At 40.8% G+C, this 20,422-nt stretch overlaps 1 protein-coding gene across 9 annotated transcripts in view; it reads right to left on the bottom strand.

The window, feature by feature from the left end:
- Nucleotides 1–20,422, bottom strand: part of meis2a (Meis homeobox 2a) — a 113,095-nt gene that overhangs the window by 47,505 nt on the left and 45,168 nt on the right. The window lies entirely within an intron of this gene.

The following is a 20,422-nucleotide window of genomic DNA, read 5'->3' as shown; positions in this document are numbered from 1 at the left end:
AAGGAAATGCAATGTTTGCTCTTGTGCTAAATAGGAACCATTTAATGTCAGTGGAGGGTGGAAGTTGGAATTAAGAGGTACTATGCAATGAAAATTTGTATTCTTGGGCATGGTACACCTGATTCTTGGGAGACTCATGAAAGGGATGCACATAAGCCAAAGTCCTTAGATACAGAAGGATTAAATTTCAGAAGATTATGTTTCTATTGGGGAATATCAAGGTTTAATAGCCAAGAATGATCCAACCATTCATCATAGCTGTGTAGCTATAAAGCTGAAGAGCCTTTCTACATCTAATGTGGAAGATCAGTACAGGTACTGGACAAGCTGCTTAGCACCCTCCTGGCATGGAGAAATTCTTTGATAAGCCCTCGGGAAGCTGCATTCCGTTTAGGTCTTGATGAACCTAACTTACTACAGTCTCTGTGGATCTATAAATGTAAATGGTGATTTGAGTAACGGTTACCCAGCTAAAGCGAATGTAATTTTGTACAAACTCAGTTTATATCCAAAATGCTTTAAAGAAACAGCTCGCAAACTGTCATTCCTACCACATAAAATAAAAGCTATTAAGGGGATAATAAACAAATATTTTTGAACATGCATGCATAACATATATTTGAATTCTTACCTATTACTGCTGACCTGAACTAACAGTATTTGCTTCTTTTCTCTCATTAGTGGTTTTCCCAGTCTGGCCTAACAGGAAGTCTAAAGTGATCCTGACTCCTCCCTGGAGGCTGTTCATCAGCTAGCTCAGCTTACAGCAATACAAAATTAGTAATGTGCAAGAGCTGCAATGCATTGGTTTTTATCAAATTATCTTTTATTACAAAAGATAATAAAAGAGCAACTGTTCTGCCATATCACGGCTGAGGCTACTGATCTTTTATGTCTCTTTGTTATTAGCATGACAATACAGATCTTCAGCCATTGTGATCATTACCTACTCCAGTAATGCTGACTAAATTGTTGCGCACACCAGCAGGTCATTAGCCTTTGAGCTGGATATATAATAGGCCTGAAACAGATTTGATAAACCTCAGGTTCTTTCTTGTTGACAAGTGTCTTCATTCTTTTCAACAACTTTCAGAATCACACAGAAAGAATGGAGGGGCAAGCACTATCTGGGCCAGCCCAAATAACTTAGAAGGCACATGCTGAATTGCATTCGACTAAAAGTGGAAGGCAGCTGTAGGTTTTTAGTTCGTCAGAATAGTTAATAAAGTAATCAAGCTATCAAGTGCAGGCTTTGACCAGCAGGCACTAGCTTTACTAATGCCTTCAAACTAGGCACTGATTGTAACAATTCCTGGGGAGAATAATCCCTTTTTTTGATATTAGAGAGTAAATAAAACTCAGTTACTCTTGTTTCCTCTACTCTGTTGAATAGCAATAATTGCACTCATAATAGTGAAGGATTACTGTATGGTGAAGTTGTGAGGCCACAAGACAGGATTTTCAGCATTCCTACATCTGCTCCTCTTGCTCGAACCATAGTCTGACCTAACTGTTACAAATAGTCATGTCTAGCTGTCTCAGAAAGCTATATATAATCTTCCTCTCCCTAATTAACATAAACATATTTGTTATTCAAATCTGCACGTTCTGGCAGCACTATGGTATATATGTTACAGTTTTAAGTCTGCTAAAGATATTTTTCAATGCATCCTTTATTAACATGCTTTAATATCTAAATACAGTCAAAATCTAATGCTAATTTGATTTATAAACCTTCAGAAAAGTGGTGCCTGGCCAAGGGATACTCAGACTTTCTCTGTGCAAGACAGTTCTGTTAATTGTCGTGGACAGGAAGAGTTTTTTTGTGCATCGAAGGAAATCTTCAGGTAGGCCAGGAATGGGACAAAGTAGCTGCGGAGCTACGGATTTGGAGTGTAGAGCTGGCAACTGAATTTGACTCTCAGTCCTGGCTGACATTTGAACTTGGGCCTTCCCTCAGGGATAAGTTTTACAAGTCTTGGCCAACAGCCTGCAGAAGGGAGGTAAAACTGCTTGGGCACTGTATTAGTTCCTTCCTCGCATCGCTCAAGGGTGCCTCCAGGTAAATCTACCAAGGAGAGAAACTGACAGCATTTGTTTGCAGCATTTTAGCCTCCCTGCTGATATAGAGGGTGAGGAGGAAGGAGAAAAGGTCTTTCTTTTGTTAAGAAAAATAAGTTGAAGGATTATTTCTGCATTCGAACATACCGCATTTTTTTTCCACAAATCGTACAGTTGTGATTGTTAAAGGACAGGGTGAGATTCAAATGAAGTCTGGCAGAAAGGTTTCCACCATGCATCATAGGAAAAGCTGCTTTATGTAAGTTATCAGATTTAGGCAGAAGAAAAGAAGCACCTATGCCTGATAAAAGCCAGAGCCGCCTTTTCTGCTTTTCACTGGGTCAAGTTCCTATGCGTGACCCTGGTCACTTGCTGCTGTAACAGGATATCATAGAGATTCTCCTCTGGAATTCTCAATCACCACCTGAAAAGCAGTTCTGTTGACTCTGTGCAGCATTTCAATAGCTAAGGAAACTATGGTCTCTCTATTACACACACACACAAATATACTGTATATGCATCTGCACGCAATATGCAGTACATCCACACATGAACATGATACACACTCACACAGACATGTGCACATGCCATCACAAGCTCACCCACATAAAAAGGCACAGCCACATGCATGCATTGCACACACATATTCTCACACATGCTCATACACATGTGCAACATAGAAACACAGAAGCTTCCACTTGCACATTGGCTCACGCAAACACACATGCCCACACGTTTTACCTGTGCATGAATGGTATTTCCAGTTTCCATCTCCCCACCCCCAAAGGTAAACTGAATGCGGTACACACCAGGACACTGGAGGATGGAGAATTGCTCAACCCTACCTCGGCAGGCCATGGCTTTCTGTCTTCATGTAAATCAGTGCCTGTCACTGCATGCATGATTCACTGCTCAGAGTGAACTGTTCTGTGACGAATGAGTCCTGCTTAATTTGACAGTGATTATGCAGGTTGCTAGCCTCCTAAACCCCTTTGAACTTGTAATTGCTGCTGGTTTAAATAATGAACATTAAGGGGGGGGGGATTTCAGAAAAGTGTGGATAATTACAGGCTTTTTTTCTTTTTGCTGGCAAAGGGTTGCTGAGGTGGCTGTGAACGGTGTCAAAGCAGCCTGTGCAAGCCTAGTTTGACATCAGGAAATCTCGAGAGCCCTTAAGAAAGGAGGAGCAATGGTACAATGAATATTCATAAGCCAACCACCTCTGTTGCTGTCTTACTTTCTATGTTTTTTGGTAAAGCAACGAAGCCCACAAGTATGTAACATGTAAAAAGAGTTGTTTACCAGTTGCAGCCTGTTACATGCCTAGACATCCAAAATTATATTACCATAGAAAAAAAGTCTGTTTAAAGACACTTTTATTTAGATAGCTTCACATGACATACCACAGCTAACGCAGAGTGCACCCAAATCAAAAAATCTCTCAATGCAACAGGGCAGTGTTTAATTTTCAAGTTAATCAGTGAAGATTTATGGCAGTACTGGCAAACCAAACATTAAAAGTCCCTGTGTCTGTTTTTGATTTTACTACTTTCCTCCCTTCATTTCGACTCCTCTACCACCCCCAACCCACGGAATCCTTCTTTGTCTATTTGCACTTTTGCTCTGGATTTTCTTTACCCTGGTGTGAGACGAATATCAAAGACCTGTGCTGTTTGTAGGCCTTCAGCGCATAACATCTCTATGGTACATTTTTGGAACCTGCGTCACAACATGGCAGCCAATGATTAATGGCAACTACATTGAAAGCAGCAGCCCGTCAACAACCCCCTCCAGCAGGGCTGCAAAGGAGCACGCAACCCTGCTCCGTTAAGGTTGGTGCTGCCAAAAGGATCCAGATCGTGTGGATGACTGACACAAAACACCACATAAAGACAATTCCTGAGCAAAATAACCATAGCTGGCACACTTTGCCAATGCTGGATCACATCACCATAGCTGCTCATTTTATTCCAAAAACATGTGATTGACAGATGAGTATAGTTAAAACAATCTGTGTCTTCAATGTCAAAAAAATGGAAAGTCATCATGGTAAGATAATTTTCTGGCTATTCATGTGAGGGTTGGCAAGCTTTTTTCCCCTCGACCTGTTACATTTTGGTCCTTTCATTGTTAGAATACTAAATGGCCTGACACTGGCAGGCAGGTGAAGATGGCTTAATTAAAGAGCACACTTGGGTGCTAAGTGAAAATATATTTCCGTAAAACTATTAAAATTGTTTAGAAATAATCAGAAATGCAAATTTAGCAGGATTTTCAGAAATCGTTTCCCTTAAATTTTTAGCAGTCTTTAAAATGAAACCTACAGGAATTACTGATGATTCAAACAGGTGGTTCAAAAATTACATAAGTGGAAAACTGAGATTTTATTAAATCTCCACTCTATTTTTAGGTGTACATCAGTCTCTTCGAAGGACTTATTCTGACACAGAAAGAACAGATTACATTTTTCATTTTTTAAGTACTTCACTGCAGTAAAGGAAACTGTAAGCCTTAGCTTCAAAAACCTCTGAAGAAAAACCAATTGCATGCATTTCTCAGCAGTTCTTCATCTACTCTTTGTGTTTCATAGATAAAGTCATCAATAAGCACAGTGTTTGACTTCTGCTAGTTCAAAAATATTTATTCTCTTTGATGTGTAGCTGAACTAGATTTGGCATTTACCTAGGGTAGAAAGTGATCTGTAAAGCATGAAAAAAACTTGCTATTAGATGAGAAAGAAGTGCTCAAGACATGGTAATCATTCCAGTAATATTATAATTCAAGCCTTTGCCAATCTTCTCTGCAAGTCACTGTACAAACGAATCATATAATAGAAACTAAGGTAAGCTATAGCCATTTCAGATTTATCACTAGACCTGCAATAAACCAGACTCTCTTCCAAGAATGCATATTTATACTTCTATTGTAGTATCCAGCTGAAAAACAAGGAGTAAACTGAGAAGTAATACTGGGAAAATGTAATACAAGGGATAATTTTTGTCTCTCTCCTCTGGCTAAAGACATTTCACACCAATTAGAAAGGAAAAGGAGAACACTACTTGTGTCATCAGCATGTAACTCAGCACCTTGGGAGGAGCATAATGCAAATAATGTAGGCCCGGTGGCAAACTGAAATCAGTTCTGATATTTAAATGCACTGAAAAAATAATATATAATAATAGTTTTTGACAACTTAAGTTCAGACTTCTGTTAATTTTTTTCAGGCTAAATTGACCCAATTGTTTAAAAGAAGGGCATTGGGGAATGCAAACAAGGGCTGGGGGACGGTAAGCACTGTTTGTAATCACCAATAGTTTGGATGAACTGGTCCTCCAAGCACTGCTGTGCAAAATAAACAATAGTTCTGGTATAACAGTCTTCGACCATCACCTAAGTCTTCACAATTGCCAAGAAATTATTTCCTGCAACTTATATACCTAATGACTGCTGGGCCTATAAAATATGTAGCTGAGCTACCCCGGGGCAGTTGAAATAAACATATTCATAATGAATAATTTTGTAAACTCACAGCAGAGTTCTGTTTTATATTGCGTCTTTTTCTTTGAAAAAAAATGTTAATTATCGCATTCTTGGAAGGGTTAATAGTCCCATCTCATAGCTTCATTACTTCATGTGAGAGAACAGGACAAAGACAACAGATGGCAGACAGTGTTGACTTCTGTCCTTTCCATTGTACTGAAAAGGTTGTAGAGAACCTTGTTTGATAAAAGCAGAGGCTTTGGTGGCCTTGGCCATAATTATCTGATAGCTCTGTGACTGATGAGCTCTAGAACATTTAGTTTTCTATAGACAGTCTGTGACAAGTGAACTGTCCTTAGGTTGCTATGGGTGACCAAAGTGCTGACATCGAGTCCCTTCAGCAAACAAGTACGTGACAAATGAGGCTAGCAGCCTCAATCCATTTTGAATCTCGAGGACCAGCACCCCTCTAAAACATAAACTATCAATGGGCATCGATGGGTTAAATTAAGACTACTGGTTCAAAAGTCAAATTTGCATACTTTACAAGAAGCTGACATTAATAATAACTCAAGGTACAGCTGTTTTTTTTTACAATCTTGGCAGAATACAATACCCAGTCAATAATGCTGCTTTTATTTATTCTTATTTTCTTTGTGGCAAGCCCGTATAATAGTACAAGAAGCAAACTCTGGCAATTGTTGATGCAAACAATAAGCAGATGTGATCCATCTGCAGAGACTGTAGCATCCTTGCCAGTCGAACTGTTGTCCATTCTAATGCAACATGGCAGGATGTAAAAGAGGCCTTGCTGAACCACTGCTGCAAAAGAGCAGCCTGTCAACTAGGGTGTGCTAAAGCCTGCGTCCAGCCTATAATAGGTGGACTAGTCTTTGTGTCAAACAAACATCCTCTCCTTGGATAAGACTGCCTGTAGCCATGTGTAACGTGGTTAACAGTTAGCCTCACAGCTCAGAGGCCATGTGTGTTGCATCAAACTTAATGATAATTTTCATCACCAGAGTACTGCCATGGCAACAGAAATAGAACCGTGTCCATGACTAAAATTAGTTATAATTTATGGTCACAGACTATCAATTGTTTTTCTTTTCCTGAATTATATTTTATATCTTGGTGATCTTCCAACTTACCTCTGATCCTTCAATTTTATTCTGGCTGGGCTTAAATATGAAATAATTTGAATTTAAACTTCTAGCTTTGTACAAAGGATTGACGTCAAGAAGCTCATTGAGGCATTTCATTTGGGGAGCTTTTTTTTAAATCCTGAAAAAGGAACAATTTTATTCCAATAAAATCACTCACTTTAAAGGAACCCAAAAGCTTGAAATAAAAGACACCTTAATGCATATTGTAACAGAGGTAAGGACACCTCTGAAAATTGATGAGTGTTTACAGGGGAAGGCCTTTGTGTCTGAGCACTTCCTGTTTCCATTCTGTGATCAAATATGTTCTTTGCAAATCATGCAGGAGAGCACTTGAGAGCAAAGGCAAAGGGAGCTGAAGGCTAATTGAGTGGTCTGAGGGCTTCTCAATGTATCTAATTTAAGGATTTCTCCCATCAGCCAGTAAAAATCAACCTCGGCAAAATACCTCTCCTGCTCAGCTTTGAATGTAGTTTAAACTGAGTCAGAGCAGTACGGGTTTGCTGATTCATTCACCAGCAACATTGCTGGGCAAAACTGATAAAAGAATGCACCAGCTTCAATTATGTTTCATTCTTATCTTGAATGCATGGCATTGCTGAGAGGGGATGCACGTCCAAGTGTCCTGCAAGCAGTGCCTGTGGTTAGGATTGCTATGTGATACACCCCATTCACAAAATACACCAAAACTTGCAGATCAGTTGTTTAGAATTCACTAAACTACATATCTGTACATCAAATCATTATCTCTGTACATCATTAGTGTTCGCTTCCTTTCACCACTCATAAGATGCAACACTGAAAAATTTTCTGAAGCAGTTTAAAAAAAGCCTGTAAAAATGAATGCAAGCTACTTTTTACCCCTCTGTGCTGCATTAAACTAACTCCTTGGAATTGTTGTGGCTAGCCTTTGTTATTTTTGTCCCTTAGAGTTGTTCAGAAGAGGTGACAATGGCTCAGAGTTGAGAACATATGTAGAAAGACCCCTGTGGCTGATGGAAAAAGTTGCTGCATGCTGCTTGGTTGTTTGAAAAAAACAACCAATGTTCCTTTCTTTCGTCAAAGCTAATGAATGCATGAACGTTCGAATGCAGCAACGACCCATTCAGAAGGAACTCTTAGGACCCTCCCTGTAAGAGCACATCCTGCGTTGCTGAAATACATTTGCTTAACAAATTAAATTGATGAGATAATTCAATTAGTCTTTTTGATGTGAAAAACAATACTGCTTAAGGAAAGGATTACTGTAGTACAGGAATAGTTTGGCCTTTACAAAGAGATGAACATTAAAACACTCTAAAACAATGCATTAAAATGGTAAGACAATGAAGTGAGCTTGCTCTGAATTCTACAGTTGTTTGCATTAGCAAAGCCAGATGGGAAAATTCTCACACTATTCCAGTTGCAGGGAAACAAAATCATCCATCAATAAACTGGGAAATGTCAAGGCTGAGCAGGAGCCAAGTAAAGTAAAGATTTTTGAAGTGCGTGTGGAAGAAGTGCTCTGCCCGGTGTCCATGCCAAGATTTTCACACTGAGAGCAGCCGTGCCCTTCAGGACTGGGAGCAAAACCTCCCAGCAGTTTCCTCAGCAATATTCACTCCATTCCAAATTAAAAACATTTTACAGGTTACTAAATCTCCAGCTGAGGTGATGTAGCAAAGAACAGCTGTGAAGTAATTTTGATAATGATGAGAATAATAAGCACATGGCAAGGTTCAGGGCTTTGCTGTTGCAGCTTCAGTGCTCCTGAATAGATAAAAGTGATTAAATACTCCTGATTATCCCTGACCAATATGTAATGGATTTACAGCCCTTTCAATTAGTCAGTATTTGCTTAGGACTCATTATTTTGTCTTTGGTTAAGTAATCAGCCTACAGACGCATGTTCTGTCTAATTCCTCTGTGCAAATGGGCACAGGGCATTTGACCTCCAAAAAGGCCATAGCTGCAAGGCAGAATACCCACTGCTTCAACAGAGCAGTGACCACTCTGGTTAAACCTGACCCCTGAGCCACAATCAATACACCTTCATTTACTAATAATGTCTTCACATCAAAGTGACAGATAAGAAGCAGGGATCCAATTTTCACCCTTTCTTTCACTATCCCTCTCGATTTAAGTTTTAGAAGTTTTGCTTGCAACCACCATGGAAGCTGGAAAGCATTTCGCCCTTTTAAAGAGCTGTGATTCAGCCTTGGTTGGTATGTGCATTGAAACGGGATTAAACTCAGAACCTTACAGCTGAAAGGTTGGTAAACAAATCCTGTGTGCTTCTTGTTCCTTCTTTTCAAAAGTTCTCCAATAAGAACAAACATTCATACAAGGGCTGAACACTTACACAGCCCTGCATTAACAAGGAAAATATCTGGAGGCCAACCCTATTAGACCGGTTTAGTACTGCTGATTAAAAGCAGCTCAGGGGGATGCATTTTACTGTATACCTGTCCCTCATGTGATGCTACGAATATCCACTCCAGTGGCAAAATGAATGGAGAATACTGTCATTAATCCAATCTAATCAAATGCACGATGCTACAAGCGTGTGTGTACCTCACATGATGCCAGGAAGTGTTCCACACACTGTTTACTCCCAGACAGTTTCTACAAAGCAACGCCACACCATGAGATAAGGTAACAAAAAGTTACCACCTTTTTAATCAATAAAGGCAATTAGTGAAAAATACAGATCATTAAGATTTGTATGCAAGATAATTAGTGTGGAAATTAATTTTAAAGAAGTTAAATTCAACAAATGCACATCTGCGTTTTCATACACACACACACACACACATGCATACACGTGCACTTATATGTTCAGTAAAGCCAGAGTTTACTTCAGTAGCTGTGAATTCAGAAGCTGGATAAAAGTTTTGAGTGTATAGTAAAGAGATAACAATCCCGATGTTTCTATGGTAGGTGCAGAGGAAAGTAAATATGCTGGTTCTGCATAGGCGGTGATGAATATAACAGCAGATCTTGGTTCTGGTTCATTTCTTCTTTCTCCACATCGGCAGGTCATAGTACTGATATGCTAGCTGGCTTCTGGGCAAAAGTGCAGCCAGAGGAAACCATGGTCAGGGAGATTGAGGGAAAGACCCGGTAAACTGGAGGTGGGTGGGATATGAAATAGGGGCCAGGATGGATGGGAAGCAGGAGGTGTTCCTGGCAGAGATGTGGAAAAAAGTCACCACCAGGCTGCAAAGGGCAGATATTCTACATGGTGTTGCCTCGGAGTAGGTAAGTTTGAGGTTCAAGTCCCACTCTAGAGACATGAGGTCAAAGATCACTGGTAACACTCCAGGGACCACAGAGAAGTCTTCTTCTCAGTGGCTGAGGGCAGCAAAGCAATCGGGGAGAAGATTTGGGAGACTCATGATTTCAGAGATAAGAAAGATATGAATCTGCAAAATGGCAGGAAATTAGGATCTGAGGTGCAGGGTCTAGAGTGGAAGAAATAGCTAACTGATAGAGAAGGTCACGGCCAGAGGGTGTTCAGAAATCTTTGATTATGGGCGAGGATATGGGGGATTTTGCAGGGAGTGGGGTGGGGAATTTGTGTCTCAAGCAATAGGGAAGAGAATTTCTGAAGTCCCAACTGACAGATTGGGTGGTCTTTGTCTAGGAGGGTAATGCTGTAAAAAGCATCTAATGTCTTCAGTCTTTTCTTCCTGCTTCTCTTTTATTCTTGAGTTTCCTAAGTAGTACCTATTACTGTAATCAGGTTCTATAGGTGTGTACCATCCTTGCCTCTGAGTCAGAAAATTTGGAGTCCTAGTCACATTCCAGAGACTTGAACACAAAAGTCAACAGTAACATTCCAGTGAGTCATGAAGGAGTCTTCTTCTCAGAGGCCAAGGGGAACTTGCTTCCACTCACGTTCTGTGGGTTTTGAGGTAGCTGATGAGAGACCTACAAGCTATGTGACAGGTGATCACAGAAACATGGAAACATAGAAAACCTACAGCACAATACAGGCCATTCGGCCTATAATGCTATGCCGCACATGTACTTACTTTAGAAATTACTTAGGGTTACCCATAGCCCTCTATTTTTCTAAAAAATTCTTGTCTATCCTTCATTGTCCCTTGGGAATGTCTGTCTGTAACAGAGCACAATATTACGTGTCTATTGTGGGAATCTGGTATCAAAGACTTCAATGACTTAGCTCCCACTGGAGCTGACCGTGCACTTAACATTGGGATGTTGGCCTGGGAGAGCATGGTTTCTTTGTTTTTTTTTCATTCTTTCAGAAGATCTGAAAGATTTTAATGAGATAGCATTAGTGGCACCTCTACCATGCGTTGAGATGTCTGCTGTAGTTAGTCCATGTCTCAGGTGTTTACAAGAGGTCAGGGATCACTGCTAACCATTAGACTACGAGGTCTGTGCCAGGTTTGAGCTCTTGATATTCAAACCTTTTCCCCACTCAGCCTAAGGCCGTGCTGAAGATGAGGATGGATTTTTACCATTGATGCTGAGGGTTGGGTCCCGAGATCCGAGGTGGCTTACATTTTCCAGAGACTTGTCATGGTTCTTTGATGTCAGAGAGGTTAGTGGCAACAAGCTGGCAGAAGGCCTTTGCTGGGTCATATTCTCCTGTGCTTCAGTGAACAAGTTGCTGAGGGAGTGCAGCAATGTTGAAGAAATTCCATTGATGCTGAGACATTAAATCCAGGGGCTGCCTGCCCTCCGGTGGATTTATGTTAGTTCAGGGTTAATATCAAGAAGAGAGGAATTACCTTTGTCTCTTGACCAATATTCACCAACAATCAATATCAGCAAGACATCAGGTCATTCCATCATCATATTACTCTGGCTGGGAGCTCATCATGTACAAACCCATCCACCTTGTTTCCTACACGGTGCAGACACACTTTGAGATATCCTGTGGTCAAGAAATGTACAAAGTAAATCTCAATCTTCTGTTTCACTTTCCTATCTGTGCTGGAGGAGACTGATTTATCCAATAGTCAGTTGTCCCATCTCTACCTGGTTCACACTTAATGCTGTAAAGCCATGCATGGTAGGTTAGCAGAGGAGTGTGGGCATTCGTTTTTATCTCCTTTAGCACACCCGTCTCCTTCCCACCCATTGTGGGGACTCAGTGACAAGCTCATAAACATTCTTGTTATAATGTCTTTGCATGTAATAGAGAGCAGAAGTTCCTCACTCACTTTGTTGCTTCCTTTTCCCTGTTACAGCTCGCCTGCACCACATCCCACCTCAGGTTCTGATCTATCCACTGGACTCCTAACAACCCAGCTGTAAGACCAGTCACTGGAGGCATGCACAATATACCACAGCAGGTAAAGATTGGATCTTATTGCAGTGATGATGGATGTCTGAAACATTTCAATCTAATATTGGCTTGGGCATGAGGTGCTAAATTCCCATTTCTGAAGGCAAGTAGATGTGCAAGTGTTGAAACAGGTGATGGACTTGCTTTGCCCAGATGTAAAGTAATAGTGAAATCAGCAGCTGAAGACGCTTCTGAGTCTTTTGCCGAATCAAGGAGCAATCCCATAGCACTTCAAGAACCATGGGCAATCCATAGTCTCTCCTAGGGACCTAATTAAGACTTGCTGCTGGTGAGGCACACTACCCAAAGTAAATCTAAATTATCAAGGAATAATGAAAGAGCCTATTTCGTCTAAGTTTCTGGTCTTCTGGGTCGGGCTTGCCTTTGCCAGTATCTGGTTGTGTGGCAAATGCCTACTGCGAACTTATTTTCAAATTGGCTTACTTCGTGGGAACTTCTACCTGTTTCTTTTTCTCAGCAGCCAGGTTAAGGAAGCATAATTGTGCAAGGCATTGATGTAGCATTTTGATACAGTAAATCAGGATATTAAGCAGGTCACAATCAGATTTCATTAGCCCAAATATATTTTGTTTCTCTATGGCAGGGTGAAGTCTGGCTATTTTAGAACTCTCCTAATGTTCACTTCCTTTGACTTCAAGATAAATCAGCTTGTCTCCTTTTACTCTGATCTATCCTATCTACCCCAATCTGCCAGCAGGCCCTTTCTTCCTCTATTAGGTTATTAGGAATTTACAATTATAATGAGAAATACAAACAATAATAAGTATGCATTTACGATAATAAAAAAGAAAAAAAGTCTCCAAACTGTTATTAGAACCAATCCTGTTTACATTTCTGTTCCTGTAACCTCCCAGTGTAAATCCATGAATCCTTTGTAAAACCTCTCATATAAAGTACCGAAAAATGCATTGGGTGTTTCAAAAAACGAGCCACATTGAAGGGGCCCAAGATAAAGAGTTGCAGGTGCTGCTAAAACATTGCAGGTTTCTGCTTAAGCGATCAAACCATCTCAATGGAAGTATCAGACCTCACACTAACTGTGTAATTGTAAACTCTTGCCAGGTTGGATTGATATGGGCTAAGGGTACTGTGTGATAGCATTAACCACATGTATGATTAGACTTGAAGTGCTAATTGCAAAATATGGTTCAAAAAATTAACTCATGCACTAAAGTCTTTTTCACATCTTTTTCCTTTGCCCTGTCCTGAAGCCATGTCTCCTTGGTCAAGTTTGACATCAACGTCACTGGCCATTACCCTACCACCTCATCCAAAATGACTGGTCTTTTGGTGGCATTACACAATAGCACACTGAGCAGAGCTGCTGCCCCAGAGCCCCAGCAACCTGGCTCAATACTGAACTCCACTGCTGACTGTGTGGAGTTTCCATGTTCTCCTTATGACCGCACGGGTTCTCCCCAGGTGCTACAGTTTGTTCCCACATCCCAAAATAGCTGATTGTAAATTGCCACTAATATATAGGGGAGTGGTAGAATCTGGAGGGGATTGGTGGGAATGTGGGGAGAATCAAATGGAATTGATGTTAGTTAAATTTAAATGGGTGCTTTTTGATGAGCACTGGACTCATAATTTATTCCTCCGTAAAGCAGGGGCTTCCAACCTTTTTAATGCCATGGACCCTGGTCAGACCCCACTTGGAGTACAGTGCTCAGTTCTGGTCGCCCCACTACAGGAAGCATGAGGAAACCATAGAAAGGGTGCAGAGGAGATTTACAAGGATGTTGCCTGGATTGGGGAGCATGTCTTATGAAACCAGGTTGAGTGAACTTGGCCTTTTGGACTCTCTCACGGTGGTGTCTGAAAAGAGGATGCTGTCTAAGTTGCATGCCATCTTGGTCAATGCTTCCCATCCACTACATAATGTACTGGGTGGGCACAGGAGTACATTCAGCCAGAGACTCATTCCACTGAGATGCAGCACAGAGCGTCATAGGAAGTCATTCCTGCCTGTGGCCATCAAACTTTACAACTCCTCCCTTGGAGGGACAGACACCCTGAGCCACCAGGCTGGTCCCGGACTTATTTTATAATTTACTGGCATAATTTACATATTACTATTTAACTATTTATGGTTCTATTACTACAAACCCCATTTCCAGAAAAGTTGGGATATTTTCCAAAATGCAATAAAAACAAAAATCTGTGATATGTTAATTCACGTGAACCTTTATTTAACTGACAAAAGTACAAAGAAAAGATTTTCAGTAGTTTTACTGAGCAACTTAATTGTATTTTGTAAACATACACAAATTTAGAAGTTGATGGCTGCAACACACTCAACAAAAGTTGGGACAGAGGCATGTTTACCATTGTGTTACATCACCTTTCCTTTTAATAACACTTTTTAATCATTTTGAAACTGAGGATACTAATTGTAGTAGATTTGAAATTGGAAATTTTGTCCATTCTTGCTTGATATAAGACTTCAGCTGCTCAACAGTCCCTGGTCTCTGTTATCTGATTCTCCTCTTCATGATGCGCCATACATTTTCAATAGGAGATCGATCTAGACCGGCAGCAGGCCAGTCAAGCACACACACTCTGTGTATACAAAGCCACACTGTTGTAGCCCGTGCAGAATGTGGTCTGGCATTGTCCTGCTGAAATAAGCATGGACGTCCCGGGAAGAGACGTCGCCTTGATGGCAACATATGTCCCTCTAATATCTTAATATACGCCTCAGAGTCAATGGTACCTTCACACACATGCAACTCACCCATGCTGTGGGCACTGATGCACCCCCATACCATCACAGATGCTGGCTTTTGCACCTTTCACTAATAACAATCTGGATGGTCGTTTTCATCTTTGGCATGGAGAACTCGACGCCTGTTTTTTCCGAAAACTAGCTGAAATGTGGACTCATCTGACCACAGCACATGGTTCCACAGTCTTTCGGTCCATCTGAGATGAGCTCGGGCCCAGAGAACTCGCTGGCGTTTCTGCATAGAGTTGATGTATGGTTTCCTCCTTGCGTAATACAGTTTCAAGTTGCATTTCTGGATGCAGTGATGGACTGTGTTGAGTGACAATGGTTTTCTGAAGTACTCCTAAGCCCAGGTGGCTATAATTGTCACAGTAGCATGACGGTTTCTTAGGCAGTGCCGCCTGAGGGCTCGAAGATCACGTGCATTCAACAGTGGTTTCCAACCTTGCCCTTTACGCACTGAGATGTCTCTGAATTCTCTGAATCTTTTCACAATATTATGTACAGTAGATGTTGAAAGACCTAAATTCTCTGCAATCTTGCGTTGAGAAATGTTCCTTTTGAACTGATACTTGAATATTCTGTGCACTTTTCAATCTTATTTTAACTCTGTCCCAACTTTTGTTGAGTGTGTTGCAGCCATCAAATTCTAAATTTGTGTATATTTACAAAATACAATTAAGTTGGTCAGTAAAACTATTGAAAATCTTTTCTTTGTACTTTTGTCAGTTAAATAAAGGTTCACGTGAATTAACATATCACAGATTTTTGTTTTTATTGCATTTTGGAAAATATTCCAACTTTTCTGGAAACGGGGTTTGTATTTATTATTTATGGTGCAACTGTAACGAAAACCAATTTCCCTTGGGATCAATAAAGTATGACTATGACTATGACTATGATTATGACTATTCTCCTTGGAGTAATGGAGTATGAGAGGTGACCTAATAGAGGTGTATAAGATGATGAGAGGCATTGATCGTGTGGATAGTCAGAGGCTTTTCCCAGGGCTGAAATGGCTGCCACAAGAGGGCACAGGTTTAAGGTGCTTGGAAGTAGGCACAGAGGAGATGTCAGGGGTAGATTTTTTACGCAGGGAGTGGTCAATGCGTGCAATGGGCTGCCAGCGATGGTGGTGGAGGTTGATACAATAGGGTCTTATAAGAGGCTTTTGGATAGGTACATGGAGCTTAGAAAAATAGAGGGCTATGGGTAAACCTAGTAATTTCTAAGGAAGGGCCATGTTCGGCACAACTCTGTGGGCCGAGGGGCCTGTATTGTGCTGTAGGTTTTCTATGTTTCTATCATTAACCGAGGAGTCCAGGTGTGAATCACTGCTGTAAGGGCACTAAGTAGATCTTTCAGTGGATGGGTTGGGGGGGAAAGAGAAAGTGAGGGAAAGTTAAGCTTATTCTGTCCTCCCAGTGCACTATCTAGCAGGGATTACTGGGTCAGTAAATTAGGAACTGCACTGCCTGAATACCAGGCTGCTTGAGATAGAAACAAAACCAACGATGCTGCAGGTTAAACCTCAGTGTTCCTCTTTGCCATATCCAGCCACCCGGTGTAATAATTCAGGCGGCTATTACAATTTTGTATTGTATCAATCCTTGGCAACCACACAAATATTTGTACATGTACCATGAATTATTCAGTGCAGTTGTTCACATCCAAAGACACCATGTTAAATGTCATTTAGTGGGAAATAATCAAATCAAAGACTGAATCTTACATTTTTGGCAGCTTACATTCAAGAATTTACATCAATGTTGCATTCTCCACCTTAATATCTATAATGCCGTATTAAAATTTGATATTGCAATTATCAGTTTTCATGAAAGTTTGTTTACCAACCAAACATTTGATTCTGCAGGTGGAAAATACTGTTGGCATAGTTTGGTTGCTGTGAGGAATGAACTAATACATTTTGATTATAGGTATTCAGGTGACGACAGGAGCTGCACACTTCAGCGCACATGCTGTTACAAAGGAAGCAGCTGCTTCACAGCTGTAGGATTAGATCCATATACAGTACAATGCATCTCTGATCTTTAAGTATATGCAAAGAAACTGCTCTGACTCAACAACTGTCTTGGTTTACATTAAAGCCTATGTGGCTAAACAAATGAGTTGAAACTTTGGGTCTCATATTGGAATACACTTTCAAATACGAAAAGACATATATTTAAGAGTGGGGTAAGTTTAGAGGAGGTATGTGGGGCACCTACCAGACAGTGGTAGGTGCTAGATTAGGCTGCCTGGGAGGTGAGAATAGATATGATAGTGGTATTTAAGTGGCTATTAAATAGACAAACAAATATGCACAGGATTTGAGGGATATGGATAACATGCAGGCAGAAGAGAATTAGTTCAAGTTGCCATTGTGTTTAACACAGACATTGTGGGCAGAGGAGAACTAGTTCAATTTGGCTTTGTGCTCAACACAGACACTGTGGACTGAAGGATCTGTCCTGTGCTGTGCTATGGTTTTTTCTCTCCCTGTTAACCCTTTGAGAGCCAGCCACAAGTACGTTTGAGAAAATTAATATGTCATTGTCAAAGCTCACCTTGCACGTGTTTAGGGATCAATACTTTTTGAATCCACTGACGACAAAAACTAAATAAGGAAAATCCAGAAGTCAAATTCGGACATTGAAGTTCAGAGTACACATACAAGGAAATTTTGATGCTGGTCTTGTTAAACCTTATGGGATGGGATAGATATCCTTAATTAATGCAGCTGGCATCTGCAACATCAGAGCACTTTACATCCTCCCTCCTACCACAACTTGGCCTAGTATTATGCAGAGACTTGCTTGTGGCGCAGTTTGTTGACTTGGGTCAATGACTAGCAAATCCAAGTTAAATGGCAGTTTTTTTTCCGCCTGCTGGATTCATCAAATTAATCATTTGACATGAGTTGTATTTCACATGAAGCTATTCTCTGCTTTTTTAAAGAAAAAAAATTGTACTTATCTTCGTTACATCTGGAATCCTGCGCTTGAGTGGGCTGCAACTATTTTTAGTGTGCTGAAACATTGTTGTGTTTAATTCAAGTACTAAGTTGAGTTCTCAGTAAAACCACAGCAAAATCTATGAATGCCCAGAGTGAAATTCTGTTAGGATGGTTTACATCCAAGGACAAGCGCTAAATAGGATATTGCTTTCCTCACAGGTCCTTTTAATTCGGAGCAACTCTCAAGACAATGCTGCATGATGAAGAAGTAAGATGCACCCTAAAGACAATTCCTGTGGCATGCACAAAGCCATATGACATACTTCAACTGCCATGGGAGAGTAAGAGGCTGTGGGAGAGTCGTCAGCTCCTTCTATATTCACTCAAAAGGGACATGAATACAACATTAAGGAGTGAGAATTCTCAAACTCCAGGGTAGGGTGACGTGCACACTAATAGTTACATAGACATAACAAAGATCACCATAGGGAAGTCACTTTAAGTGCGGAGATGAGCTGCTAGTTTCCTTTAACAGTATCTATGTGTGTATTTATGTATGAATTTGACTTATAGATTCTTATGTCTCTGTACTGCTGCCGCAAAATAACGCATTTCACGCCATATGTCAGTGATAACAAATCCTGATGAAGGATTTGATGAAGAGTCTCAGCCTGGAAAGCAACCTGTTAGTTCATCTCCAGAGATGCTGCCTGACCTGCTGAGTTCCTCCACCTTTTTATGAGTGTTGCTCTGGACTTCCAGCCTCCAAGAACCTCTTGTGTTCATAATAAGTCTGACTCTGACAGAGATGTAGCAAGCCTTTTATGAAACCAGACCACGGATTACTTCAGCCATGTGGTCTAACCAGTGTGGAGAGTGGTGAGGCTTGTTGCTTTCTTCCTCCTGCTCCTCTTGTTCACACTGCTCTCCAAGGCCTGTCTCACGGCCTCAGTGTCTGCGTTGTCCCGCTTCTCTTCCTCAAGTGCAACTACTGTCTTTGATTTACAAGCTTGTGCAACAATGATGAAATCTCCATACCTGCTTGCTCTGACCATAAAGCATCCCCAAGACAGATCACTGCAACTAAATCTCACGTTCAAGGCAGCAATGCTGTTTTCCATGGTGTCCTTGATACTTACATGATCCTTGTTATTCGTCACTCAGCTGCTGTGGTTCGAGAAGGCACTGGAAGTGGAGGATAGCCCTTGTCCCTTAGGAACCATTGCTCCGAGGAGAGATGGCCGCTGAAAACATACGCATTGCAGACTCCTCAGGATGAAAGAGTCACGTGCGATTCCCAGAATGTGACATTCAGCAACAGGAAATATGTCTTATGATCCACAACTACCTGCAGACTAGGAGTGGAAACCTTTCCTGTTGATGAAAGAACTGGGTTCCCCATGTGAGCCTACACGTGGCTGCACACACACATGCGGTGCATGCTGGTGTCTAATAAGATGTCTGTTCCTCAATAAAAACAGTTTTAACAAAACAAAGTGCATGCCTGCTTGCCCCTTCGATGAGGTGGGTAGCCGCAAATTGAGGGACGCAGAAGCAATCTGCTGTGGCTGTTTGGAAAGATCTTAGGATGAAGAAGTTCTCCCTCAAAATGACCCCAACTTTCATGCAGAAAAGTGATCCAAGAGCATGGGCTAATGTTATCCCACAGTACATCACAAATCTCCATGGTGAAAGCCATGGAAAACTACTCATTCACGGGAAGGTTCCTGTAGGAAGTGGTGTCTCTGAAATGTCTGAGGGAGGAAGCTTTGCTTCCTATTCTGAGGTGCCACTGCTATGTGAGTGGGCAACCATGACTCTAACACTGCCTCCAGTGACAGAGTGTTGCCAGTGGTCTTACCACTGGACCACTCATTGCACGAGATGCTGGAGGAAGTACCCTCTCAGTTTAAGCACACTCTGTGGAGTTTCTAAGGAATCTGAGCAATTTACAATCAGTTCTCAACCAATCAGCTCAGGCTTCCTGATATGGGCATAGTTTCCCTTAAAATATTAAGAAAAGCAACAATTGAACCCAATGTGCTCCTATGAGTAAGTCTGCCCCATAGTTGTTGTAACATGAAATAACGAGGTTCAGTTTATGTCACTCTGGGCAAAATGGGAATTATAGGAAAATGATATTATTAGTTGCACTATGTTGTCTGGTAACAAAAGGTGCGCTAATATCACTTGTACACAAAATGCCCATTCCAGTTTTGTGATTGGCACGATTTAACCCACAGGTGATCTCCGATCTGTACCATCCCTTATAAAATCAAATAGTAAAATTAAACCTGCTGGGTAATATTTCCTCTTTCCTATTGGCTCAGTGATGCAATTCAGCATCCAAGACTGCTCAATCACAATGTGCCCAGTTAGTTATCCTGTAAATGTGTAATGAAATGCCCACAAAGTCTGTGTTTAATGGGTTATCAAAAATAAAACTGAAATTAGCAGCATTCACAATGATACAAATAAGCCAATGTTGAAAGCAATGGATTGGAAACTTGATAGATAATAACACTTCTTACCCTTTTGTTTAGAAACATGCTTTCTCAAAAAACAGTTTTCAAAAATTACTTCTTTACAAGACTAGAAATAATGTTGGATGATATTAAAAAAAGATTCATTATCTTATGTTCTTGTTAAGTTTGTCATCTAAGCGAGAATGTTTTGCAAGGCCCAGATAATCTTTTGCAAAGCATCCTTTA

This window comes from Mobula birostris, chromosome 1 (assembly GCF_030028105.1).
Source record: "Mobula birostris isolate sMobBir1 chromosome 1, sMobBir1.hap1, whole genome shotgun sequence".
NCBI lineage: Eukaryota > Metazoa > Chordata > Chondrichthyes > Myliobatiformes > Myliobatidae > Mobula > Mobula birostris.
The sequence above is the reverse complement of the archived record's forward strand: the minus strand, read 5'-3'. Positions and strand labels throughout refer to the sequence as shown.